This window comes from Balaenoptera ricei, chromosome 6, assembly GCF_028023285.1.
Source record: "Balaenoptera ricei isolate mBalRic1 chromosome 6, mBalRic1.hap2, whole genome shotgun sequence".
NCBI classification, from domain to species: domain Eukaryota; kingdom Metazoa; phylum Chordata; class Mammalia; order Artiodactyla; family Balaenopteridae; genus Balaenoptera; species Balaenoptera ricei.
The window spans coordinates 96,715,797-96,727,913 of record NC_082644.1 but is presented as its reverse complement, the minus strand read 5'-3'; positions in this window follow the sequence as shown (position 1 = coordinate 96,727,913).

Below are 12,117 nucleotides of genomic sequence, written 5' to 3'. Positions count from 1 at the left end.
AAGAAGTACAAACGGTTAGAATCAAGGGTCTCAGAAGATTTTAACAGGGTTTCTGATGGATCAGCTGAGAACACAGAGCAGGTGATACTCCAGATTCAAGGTGTATAATGGGAATCAAGGATGGATAGTAGGGACCCAGCTACTGGACTAGAGTTCAGAGTTTGGGCTCTAGTTCCCAATGGTTATGATGGTGAGGGTTCAAACAGGATCAAGGTTCTCATGGCTCCAGGGATCCTGCAGGTCTATAATAGTGACACCTATTAGAAAACCTTAACACATCAGCGTTTTCACTTACCGGACCATAATTGTTATGTTCCAGGTAAGGAATTCTAGCCACGGCGAGGTATTCTGCAGACAGTCTGCAATCTCTGAAGAAATGCAATGGTGACTGTTAGTCTGTTGCTTGGTACCTACTGGGGCTCTGCTCCTTTTACCTTGCCTTTCACTGCAGGTGGCAAGTCTATCTCACCTGGTCCAAATAAAAGCCTAACTCACCCGGTCCATTTTAAACCAGGTCTTAGAAGTTGTGATATTTTCAGGCTTTCTGGACCAGGTCACCTCCATGCAGTCAAGGTTTCCTCTTGTGAAACAGCCAATAGAAGGGTTGTCACTGAGGGGAGTGAGTTGAGCTATAGGTGAGAGAGTAGGACAGCATAGTGGCATGGGGGCGAGGGGGGAGGAGTCTAGTGCATGAGCCAGGAATGAGTTGGGGAGATGGCACTTGCTGGGGACTCAGTAAGTACTTGGGAATGAATACAAGAGGAAACCATTCTTTCCAGTTTTTCCCAGACTCAGGATGAAGGATTAAGGCTAACGATTCAAAGTGACATACCCAGTTGTGGCTGAACTATCCACAGAGGTGACTCAGCGCTGAGTCCTATGAGAGGCTACTTTGCATCTCTAACCCCAGTTCTGGTTGGTCTTTCGGGGCAGGTTGAGTTGTGGGGAGGAAGAGGTGTGAGGAGGCAGAGTTGCATGCTGGGTAGTGCTTTGCAGGGCAATGTTTTTCACAGCCAACCTGTTTCTGGCAAGAGGTATTACTTTCTAGGCAAGTGTCTATTTGCTATGTTGATCTAATACAACATTCACTTCTGAAACAGTTGTGCTCATTTTGCCAATTTTCCAAACTTAAGATGGGAATAGAGTTAATAAAGTAATGGAGGCATTTTGGATGGTGAAGCGCTGCTTAAAAAAAGGCCACATGTGTATAATTTTCCACTTGCTTCCTAAATTCCTATGCCTGGAAGGAGCCTTAGAAATCACAACCTCTTGTTTACAAACAAGAAAACTTAGGTCAGGAGAAGGAGAGGATTTGTTCAAGGTTACATGGTTATTAAGGGAAAAGGCAGGATCAGAGTCCAAGACCTCAGACTTTCAGAAAGTGCTGTTTTAACCCTATTCCAATCTTTTAATTCATGAATGGATGCCACTGAGGGATTTTTAGAGACGGCTTTAGCATCAGGGAGCAATCAGCTTTGCTCCAGCACAGACCATGGCTTTGTCTCGGTAGACAACTACAGCCATGTAGAATCGTGGTCTTTTTTTTTTTAGGGGAGTTTCAAAAGGTTTGACGAAGCAGTGGGAAGCTTTATTTCACCTTATATTATATATATATAATATGTATCTTATCTTATAAGTGGATGGTTCATCTTATATCATCTATTTTATGCTATGATATTATTTATCATAATAAGCTGATTCATTCACAAAGTGCATTCCACAAGTACTTGTGAATGACGATCAGCACCATTTTAGGTACCAGAGGGTTTAATGGTGATGAATAAGGCATCCTCAATCCTTGTTCTTATGGAGCCTTCAGCCTAGTAAAGGATCTGGAAAGCTATTTTTAAAGTCCCACTTCATTGTTCCTATCCAAAGTCCCCTGTAGACTATATCCTTGTCCAGCTCCCTGCCGTGACATTCTATTAGATAAAACACACTTCAGAAGAGTGAAACACTTTCCCCAAATTTAACCCTTGGTCAAATATTTCTTGGAGAAGCAGCTCTACTAATTCAGAAAGCAAAGCGAGAGGAGTTTGAAAAGCCTTAAATGTCAGGAAAGTATGGAAACTGCTCACAGCAGGAAAGTGACTTGTTCAAGACCTCAAATATTGGTAAAGCCAGGAAGAGAACCAGATTCCTAGGCTCTTATTTTGTTACTCTTTTACAAGAATGAAATCTTCTAAAAATTCAAAAACATTCCTAAAAACTTGAGTCATTCCTTTATACAAAAGGAAAATCTACTGAAAGGACCACATCATTTGCCCCCAATGAGTCTACTTGTTTCCTGCTCTCACCCTAGGACTTGGCAAACTGCCTTGTACAAAGTAGGCACTCAATACGGTTGTTACAAATGAACGAATGAATGACTGTTATGGACATTAATGTGAAGTATTAACTTACATTGATTATTCATAGACACGTATGAAGCACAGTTTGGAAATTCACCCATGATGCCCCTAGAAGAGCTTTGTGTAGGACTTTTGAAAATTCTGTTACATTCCACAGGAAAGGGAAATGAAGACTATTTCTATGTAGTTTCTCTCTCCATAGGTGAAATTGAAAATGGGTTTTGATGTAGAGTGTCAGGCTGGTCTCCAAGATATTATAAGATCACCTTCAAACTGACTTTTACTTTCTGAAGAGAGGGTAGGAGTAGTAACGTCTTCTTTTAAACACTGGTCAGTCTGGGAGAAACAGAAGGACATTTGAAGGGAATGGAGAAATGTAGAAAAAAGGAGAACTATGTTAGTATATTACTATCTACAAAACATTTAAACAACCACTGCCTCATATGATACTTAAAAGCAATTCTGTAGATGCTATTATTATTCCCATTTTACAGATGAAGACACTGAGGCATAAGAGTCTAAGCTAGGAAATGTCAGGGCCTGCACTCAAAGCGAACTCTCCTGACTTTAAGGCTGGTGCTTTTTCAAGCATCTCACCCTTCTTTGTACACGTGGCAATATCACGGCCACCTGCACGCGTACAGGCTTTCATCCGTGAATCACGACATGGGAGATTTTGTGGTGAATCTGTCTTAAAAATGATGGATGCTGTACATTGGTGCACATTCCCTATTTTAGTTGACAGCATCACCTTGTGGATGAAAATACATCTGGTGTGTGTTTTTGTTTGTAAATATATGTATACTCTGTCGATTAGGGATAATGAGCCAAGCTATTATGCTGTCAATCAGAAGTGTTTCGGTGTTGAAACTTCTTTTCCAGCGTTTATTTTTTAGTAATCAACTATTAAAGAGGGAACAAATAATAATATTTAACTGATGAGTGAAGAGAATGAAGGCTGGTTTGTTTCTGGCCATCTTGGTTAAAACTTACTGCTGTTTTGCCTGCTTCATTAATTTTTTTTTTTTTGAAAAGTGAGAATTAGAATTTATAGTATTTGTGGCAAGAACTAGAAGAGCAAAGTAAAATAATAGCATCTTAGCAGACTCTCACTGTTTAAAACAAAAGAATGATAGGGCCTCAAGTCCAAAAATCTTGAAGTTCTGCCATTTCAACTTTGGGTGATTTTAAAACTTTCTTAGCCCCAGTTTCTTTATCTCTAACATAGGGAAAATAATGTCAAGCTTGTGGAATTGTCATGAAATGCCTGGTAACCTGGGTCCATATTTTGAAGATTATAAGCGAGTCCCTGCATTCAAGGGCAAGGAATGAAAACTCTAAGACATCTACCCAGTGCAGACAGAATCCCCAGCACCCAAGCAAAAATGTAGACACATTTTAGCAGGACTCTTGGATAGTTTGGGTTCTTTTGCTGCTGCAGTTTTTGGTTGACAAATGGGCTCATAAAAATATTTTTATTATCAACAGTGAGAAATGACAAATACCCTGATTATTTTCCCCAAAGGTTTCTCAAATGAGAACAGAAAACTAACAACCCAACTTCTCGGTAGCAAAGTAAGGGCAGCTTATTCCAATGAATAGATTATTAATAATTATAATAGATCATAATTAATTACTAAATTTAATAATTTGAGAATGATTAATTTGAATGGTTATTTGGTAGAGAATTTAGCAATCTCCATTCCATTACATGTGATGTCTTGATGAAATGTTTCCTTCAGAAGTTTCATTGGAACAAAGTTTTGTTTTTTTAAAAAAATGTTTTTCCCCTTTTCTTGTAAGAGAACGCCTTATTGGGCAATCCATGCACAGCGGGAATGGATTATAAATAACGGCTCCTGGTCGTAGAGTCTGAAAGAAGCCGGCCTCCTTAGCTGTACACCACACCAGCCTCTCCGCAGACTGCCAACCTCCCTCCCTGCATCCCCGCATCCCCCATCCCCTCCGTCCCCCCCCCCCCCCCCCCCCCCCGCCACATCCGCCCCCAGCCCAGCCCTCATGCTGAAGGTCTTCAGGGCAAACTTTCCGTTTGAATTTCCCGGCTTTTTGTCAGTTTCTGTCAGAGCCCTCGCCACCTTCTCCCACTGCCTGCAGGGCTTTGTTTTCCCTTCCCCTGCATTTGCTCCCTGTTAGCCCGTGTCCCGTGCCGGCGCATTTACAGTAGGCAGAGCGCTGCTGACAGATGGTGGGGGGCTGGGAGTGGGGCTGCCTTGGCGCCGGGCCAAGGGATGTGCCTCCCGCCGGAACGCGCAGCCCAGAAGCTCCTCCTTGAAGCCTCGTCCGTTTGGTTTGGTTCTGTGGGCGTGTTTGTGTGTGCCCGTGCCCACGTGGCATGTTTTGTTGTGGTGGTGGCGGCGGTTGTGGCTGTTTTTGTTGTTGTTTGGGCCAATGACAACAGAAGCCTCGCTGGCTGGCTGCTGCTTTCCACTCTTGGCAGTTTCCAGACTCCCAGGCAGGAAATTCTCCTAACGTTTGCAGCTGTGAATTGGCCCATTTTTCTGGAAAGAGGATAAAGAAAAGAGTTCTGTGGGATCTTTTGCTTCTCTCGCACAAGCAGGGACGCGTTGCATACAAACAGGGACCTGGGGGCGGAGGTGGGGGGGGGGGGAGGGAGAGACTGTGCCCTTGGAGCATGCGCAGTGCTGTTCCCTGCGGCTTGATGTCGGGCTGCCCGGTAGGTGACACTGCCTTGGGTCCTGCTGGGGTTTCGGCAACTTGAACCCATTTGACAGCCAAGAGAGACTCCTTTCCATTCATTCCTTCAACAAATATTTAGAGCTTGCTCTGTGACTGGTGGTTTGCTGGGGGTTGAGGATACACCAGGAAACAAAACAGATAAGGTCTGTAGCTCATGCAACTAACAGCTGGGTAGACAAAGTGCAAGTAAGCAAACACATATCACAATCACACCCTTTTGGCAGTGTTTTCCATGCACCTTAATAGGCTGCCATGGTAGAGAATGATGATTGTAATGATAATGATGATGGTGATGATGATGATGGTGATTCACAGTTTTTAATGAGTGCTTCTCATATGTTAAGCACTGTTCTGAAGGCATTTCTCACTTAAACTTCATAATAACTCTATGGGGTAAATACTATGCAAATGGGCATTTGGGGGTGGTCAGGAAGGCCTCTCTAAGGAGATGAAATCTGAGCTGAGATATGGAGGGGACAAAGGAGTCAGCTGTTTAAGGAGTCAGGGGGAGGGAATAGCAACGACAAAGGTCCTGAGGTAGAGAAGAGCTTAAGTGTATTCAAGTCATTGAGAAAGACCTATGGGATAGGGTGTAGAAGTAAGACGGTGACTGGAGTAGAAATTGAGGAGACTGGGGTGCTGTGGGATAAACTTGGGGAAGTAGTCAGGGCCCTTGTGAGGACTGTGTCATGGAAAGCCATATAAGAATGGGAAGCCGTTGTTGGACTTAGAGCTGGGAAGAGACGTGATTGGAATTACATTTTTAAAAGATTTCTCCATCTGTCCTGGGGAGCATGAAATGGATTGGATCATGCAAGTGTGGAAGTGGGAGTACAGAAAGCTATCACTGGCTTAGGATGGTAGCTATGGACACGGAGAAGCGGAAGGTTAGGTCTCCATGTTGGAGGTGGACACAAGAGGAAGTGCTCACCCACTAAGCTGATGAGGTGGTGAGACAGAGTAGTCACGGCTGCCACCCTGCTTTCTGGCTCTGGCCACTCGATGGTGACGGATGGAAAGGACTGATGATGGACCACGGGTTCCTCCCTTGGCACACAGAGCAAGTTTGTACCCCTTTGTATACTGGAAAGGTCAGTGCCCAGAGAGGAGATCTGAGGTCCTGGAACGAAGAGGAAATACCTTCCACTGAGGGGAAAAAAGAACCACCACATCATAGCAGGAGAATAATCACCTTACCTTTGTGACATGATGTTTTTACACTTTAAGTTCTGTCCCTTGCCTTATTTGTTCTTCATTATAATATTGTGATAGCATTATGATTAGTTCAATTTTATAGATGGAGAAAACGAGACTTGTAGGAGTGAAGTGACTTTTCACGGTCATGCAGCTGGTAATACTAGTTATTGTCAACATGCACTGAAAATTAACTTTGTACCAAGTGTTGTTCTAGGTACTTTACATATGCTGAGTCTTCATAATCATCTAAGGTAGATATTACTTTTTCCCCATTTTTGCAGAGGGAAACTGAGGCATGAATGTTTAAATAACTTGTTCAAGGTTGTCTAGCTATCACTCTGTTACTATGTCTGTGAGTAACAAAACTGGGCTGCAAATCTGGCTATTTGTGTCCTCAACCACCATGCTACACTGAGAATGACTGAATTAGGACTCTGACTCTCACAGCCTCTTTACTGTTCTGAAATGCTTCCTCAATGCTACTTCTGCTGATTACTCTTCCCCTCCAATGGATTTGTGCATCTAGGCCATTTGCAGTTTTGCTTTAGGTAGCCAGATGCCCATTCCTCAAATGTTTCCCTCCAAAGACTATACAGCATCATGATGTGACATCCGATGAGAGACTAGAACTCTTTTGTTGAAGTGACATACCTTTCAATCCAATCAAATTTCAAAAAGAAAAGAAAGAACCTGTGAAATAATTTGGTCTGTTTTTCTTTATTTATCAGAAACCATTTTTTTTTTTTTCTGTTCTAAGTTTAAAGTTAATACATACGTCATGGGATGTGACTTCTTATTTTCTTGAAATTCTTAGGGCCAAGTAGGAAGGCAGGCATAGGAAGGCAGGCATGTAAACATTATATCAGTTTCATTTTCCTGTCTCTTAAAAGACGATCCATGCACATAACAAAGGTGAAAGAATTAGGCCACAAACAGTCTCCACGTATCCCCTGATGCAGGTCCTGTGGGTGATCATCTTGGCAGCACTGAATATACTTCATGTCACATTTCTTCATTGAGGGCAGATAGGAGAGCGATAACTCCAGCTTTCTTTGTGCATATGTATCCGATCAAGCTTTCTGACTGTGGATGTGAGAGTGACGATGAACATGCATTCTGGCACTGCACAGCCTTCCAGAAAGTGGCTCTGTTCCTGAGTAGGGTTGAAACAACCACAGGCAATGTGCTTTTTTTTGCTATTGATTGGTTGAGTAACAGTGGAGCTGGGTCCTCATTCTGAAAATGCTCTCTTGGTATCTCTCATCCCCAGATGGTGGGGAACAGCTGCCTCACCGGGCTGGTTGTTCTGAAGATGAAGTGAGATGATTTCTCCATTCTGGCCACCATTCAATCAGGTAGCGAGGACAAGAGAGGCAAGATGCCTACACCATATTTCTCAAAAAAATTACTGCAAAATGTTGCTTTATGTTGTTCCCAAAATGTGCTCCTCAGTTAGGTTTGGGAAATATTGCATTCTATTTCTGCCATGTATTGGTATATGAAAAGCTCTGAGTCCTACAGTAAAGAAACATGTTTGATTTTGCTGAACATAGTACTTCCCAAACTATCTATTGTCGTGTGTGCTGATAATCAGTTGTGGGAATCATGCCCCAGCCAGATCATTCTTTAGCCCATTCAACGTGTGTTGAGACCAAATATGCCTTAAATAAATCCCTAAGAGAAAAATATAATGTCTAGGGTAAGGTGTTTCCAGTCAGATGACCTGGAGCTCATGAACTGGCTTAGTCTATTAGAAATTCTGTAATTTTAGGAAAGCATACTTAAATTCCTTGAGTTCCTTCATTTGTAAAATAGGAAAAGGAATTTTTTTAAAAGGTGATTGTGATTTATTTATTCATTAGTGAATGTATTCACTGAACAAATATTTATTGAATATCTTCTCCATGCCAAGTATTGTGCTGTGGACTGGGGATTCAGGAGTTAGCCAGCTCTATTAGTCAATCAGCGTTCTCTAGAGAAACAGAATCAATAGGAGATAGATAGATAGGTAGATAGGGAACCAATCATAGATATATATTATAAGGAATTGGCTCGTGCAGTTACGGAGGCTGAGATATGCCAACTGCAAGCTGGAAACCCAGGAAAGCCAGTGGTGTAATTCAGCCCAAGTCCAAAGGCCCGAGAATCTGAAGCTGTGAGGCAAGAGAAGATCAATTTCCCAGCTCAGGCAGGAAGGGCCAAATTCTTCCTTCTCCTGCCTTTTTGTTCTGTTTGAACCCTCAGTGGATTGGATGATGCCCACCACATTGAGGAGGGCAAGTTGCTTTACTGAGTCCATTGATTCAAATGCTCATTTCCTCTGGAAACACCCGCACAGACACATCTAGAAATAATATTTAGCCAAATATATGGGCACCCCGTGATCCAGCCAGGCTGACACGTAAAATTAACCATCACACCAGCCCACTTGGACTTGTATTGTTTACTCATGAGAAGTCCCTGATCTACCTTTTGCCTTTATACTGTCCTGGGGCATCAGTTTCTGGTCCTATTTTTTGGTATTACATAGCAAGAGAGATTCACCAGCAAGGCTGGTCTGTGCCAGACCAAGCCAGATGTTTTTCAGAACCTCCAAGCAGAAAGGAGTGTTACTCACAGCCTGGATGGGTAATGTAAAATATGCCCAGGTGAAAGGCAGCTATTTGTCAAGGCTTCTCCTACAAATGTTTTAAAAATGCTATTCTGACTTCTACCCTTTGTACTTTTTTTTTTTTTTATCCTGTAGTATTCAATCTCTGTTCTTTCATTTGAGAAATTTATTTTTAAAAATTGACATATGAAAGATTTTCCTTTGAAGATGAATATATTACTAAGGGGAGAGGGGGGAAAACATGGAAGATGGCTGGTTCACTTGTATCCCATGTTGTCATTATTAGTGCCTGGCTAGAGAAGATACTTGGTCTCCTCACCTCCTCCTTCCCTCCTGCTGCCCTCCTAGCCTTGAAGGGAGCCCTTTTAAAAGAGGTCACCCTTGAGGAAAGCACTAAATTAACCATACAGTCAATGCAAGGCCTTGGTATCTAGACCAAGGGCTTATGGACCATCGTGCTTTTGCTTGTGGTTCACTGACTCCTTGCTTACATTTTTTAAGGAGTTGGTCCAATAAATTCATCAATACTCATAACTCATCCTGTTCAGAGCTTCTGGCTCACAGATCTAGGGCAACTTGTAATACTTGGAGATGGGGTGGGTACAAGAATTAAAAACAAAAACAAACCTACTTCCTCTATGTGATTACTCAAATGGAGAGCAAGAATATCAAAACAGATGACTATAAGTGGGAATTCAGTGGGAATGGAAAGACTAGCAAATTTTTGGTCTTTTGTTGTATATTGCTCCCAAATAGGGTTTCTCACACTCAGCACGATTGACATTTGGGCCTAATTCTTTGTGCATGTTTGCTGTGCTGTGCATTGTAGAATGTTTAGCAGTATCCCTGTACTCTACCCACTCAACGCCAGTAGCAACTGTTTCCAGACATTGTCAAATGTACCCAGGGGACAGGGGCAAAATCATCTCCGACTGAGAACCATTGCTCTAAAAGCAAGAATTCTTAAACATTCTGTGGCAATGGATCCTTTTGGTAATCTGGAGGAGATGATAGACTCTTTTTTTTAGATTAGTGTTTTTAAATGTATAAAATAAAATGCACAGAATAACAAAGGAAAACATTTATTTTAAAGTTATCAAAGTATTAAAAAATCAAATTTGTGCTATAGTAATTTATGTGCTTCTATTAACATATTAAATAAAAATACCTAAAGCTGGACCCAAATAAGTACCTTACTTTGGAAGCAGTGGTGAGCTCATAAGCTATTTCAAGAAACCTGCAACAACCATTATGTAGATATAAAAAATACCTGTGACTTGAATTGTGACAAAATTCTAAGACTACTACAGTCTGTTCCCTACATTTATATCTAAAGGTAATGTTAAATTTCAGTTAGCGATTGATGGAAACGAAGATGTCACTTTTTCTTGTCCATGTCTACAGAGCACCTGAATTCAGCGGTACTGAATACAGAACTCCCTTTTCTAAAGCGTGAAGGAAAGAAACCATGTAAGCTGAAGTTCTTTTTGTGATATTTAATTAATAACCCCAAATTCAAATCAGAGTGCCTGAAGTGAAGGTGAAGCTTTGGCAGTCGAACAATTATGAGCAAACCACGAGTGCAGAGATAATCTTTAAATCCAGGAAAGCACACACTTTACAGGCATAACCTAAGCACTCCATCTTACCAATGCAGAACTCAAAGACAGCAGAAGAAAGACTATAAAATAATTGGGCTAAAACCAAAGAAGGTATCCTGGTGTGGCTGAGGGGCCTGGAAGGCCTCCTGGGCTCTGCTGATGGTGGTGACAGCAGTACTGTTGGGAATTGGCCCAGCCAACAACTGGCTGCCCACCTGAGCAAGTTACCTAACCATCTGGGCCTCAGGGCCTTCTCTGTAAAGTGATGGACTCAGCTTGGACCAATGTTGACTGAAAATCTGTTGCTCACTGACATAGTTTAATACGTTTGCACCCATACAAAACTCACTTGGGCTAACCAAAATCGCAGAAACGTGTACTTTAAGGTGAAGGCATTGAGATGGAAAGAGAGATTAAGTCAAGTTGTTTAGTTGTACAGGTAGTTAATGGAAGAGTTAAGTAAGCTTGTTGGGACAGGAACTGGGTTTATTGTTTTTTCCAGGAGTCTTGGCAAGTGCCAGCAATATATTAGGCACTCAGTAAATAGTTGTTGAATGAATGAATAAATGAGTATATGAATGCATCCATAAATCACAAACTTCCATTTTTAGAGCTGAGTCAACCCATTTATCTCTTAATATTATACTCTTTGAGTAGAGGAATTGTGGGGATACATTTTTATCTCATTTGCTTACTTATTGTATAATTCTAATACACTTGTCTACTCGTAAATCACGCACACACACACACGAGTCTCTTATTTTGTGGGTCTGTTGGCTCCTGTGGGATAGAGAAGTCCAGTTCAGGGTTGTCTTCCAGAAAGTCCCGTCAGAACCTTAACCAGGTTCTATTGACAGCAGGAGGGCTCCTGCGAGATTTATTGCCATGTGATGTTACCACCCTACTGAAGTCAAGTTTCTGATAAACTGATTGGGCCAGTGAACATGTAGTAATAAAAACTACTATATAGAGATTATTTAAAGTATACCTGAGGATATGCACAGGTTATATGCAAATGCTATACCATTTTATATAAGGGACTTGAGCATCTGTGAATTTTGGTATTCGTGGGTGTCCTGGAATCAATCCCCCGTGGATACCTAGGGACGACTCTACATGTCCTGTTTTTTTAAAATTTTTATAAATTTATTTATTTATTTATTTACTTGGCTGTGTTGAGTCTTCGTTGCTGTGTGCAGGCTTTTTTCTAGTTGCAGCGAGCGGGGGCTACTCTTCGTTGCAGCGCGTGGGCTTCTCACTGCAGTGGCTTCTCTTGTTGTGGAACACGGGATCTAGAGCGCAGGCTCAGTAGTTGTGGTGCACGGGCTTAGTTGCTCTGCAGCATGTGGGATCTTCCGGGAGCAGGGATCGAACCCGTTTCTCCTGCATTGGCAGGCGGATTCTTAACCACTGCGCCACCAAGGGAAGCCCTATATATGTCATGTTGAATGAAGCACGTCTATTCACTTTTAGTTCATTATTATCATGTTAGAATGTAGGTCTAAAGTTCTTCCAGACTTTTAAAAATATCTGAAATTTGAGTTTTAAATGTTGACAACTCTTTTAAAATGTTGAAGACCCAGTGAAGGCCAGATTTGATCCTAGGCTGGCCTTGGATGGTCTCCAAAGTCTTTCAGTA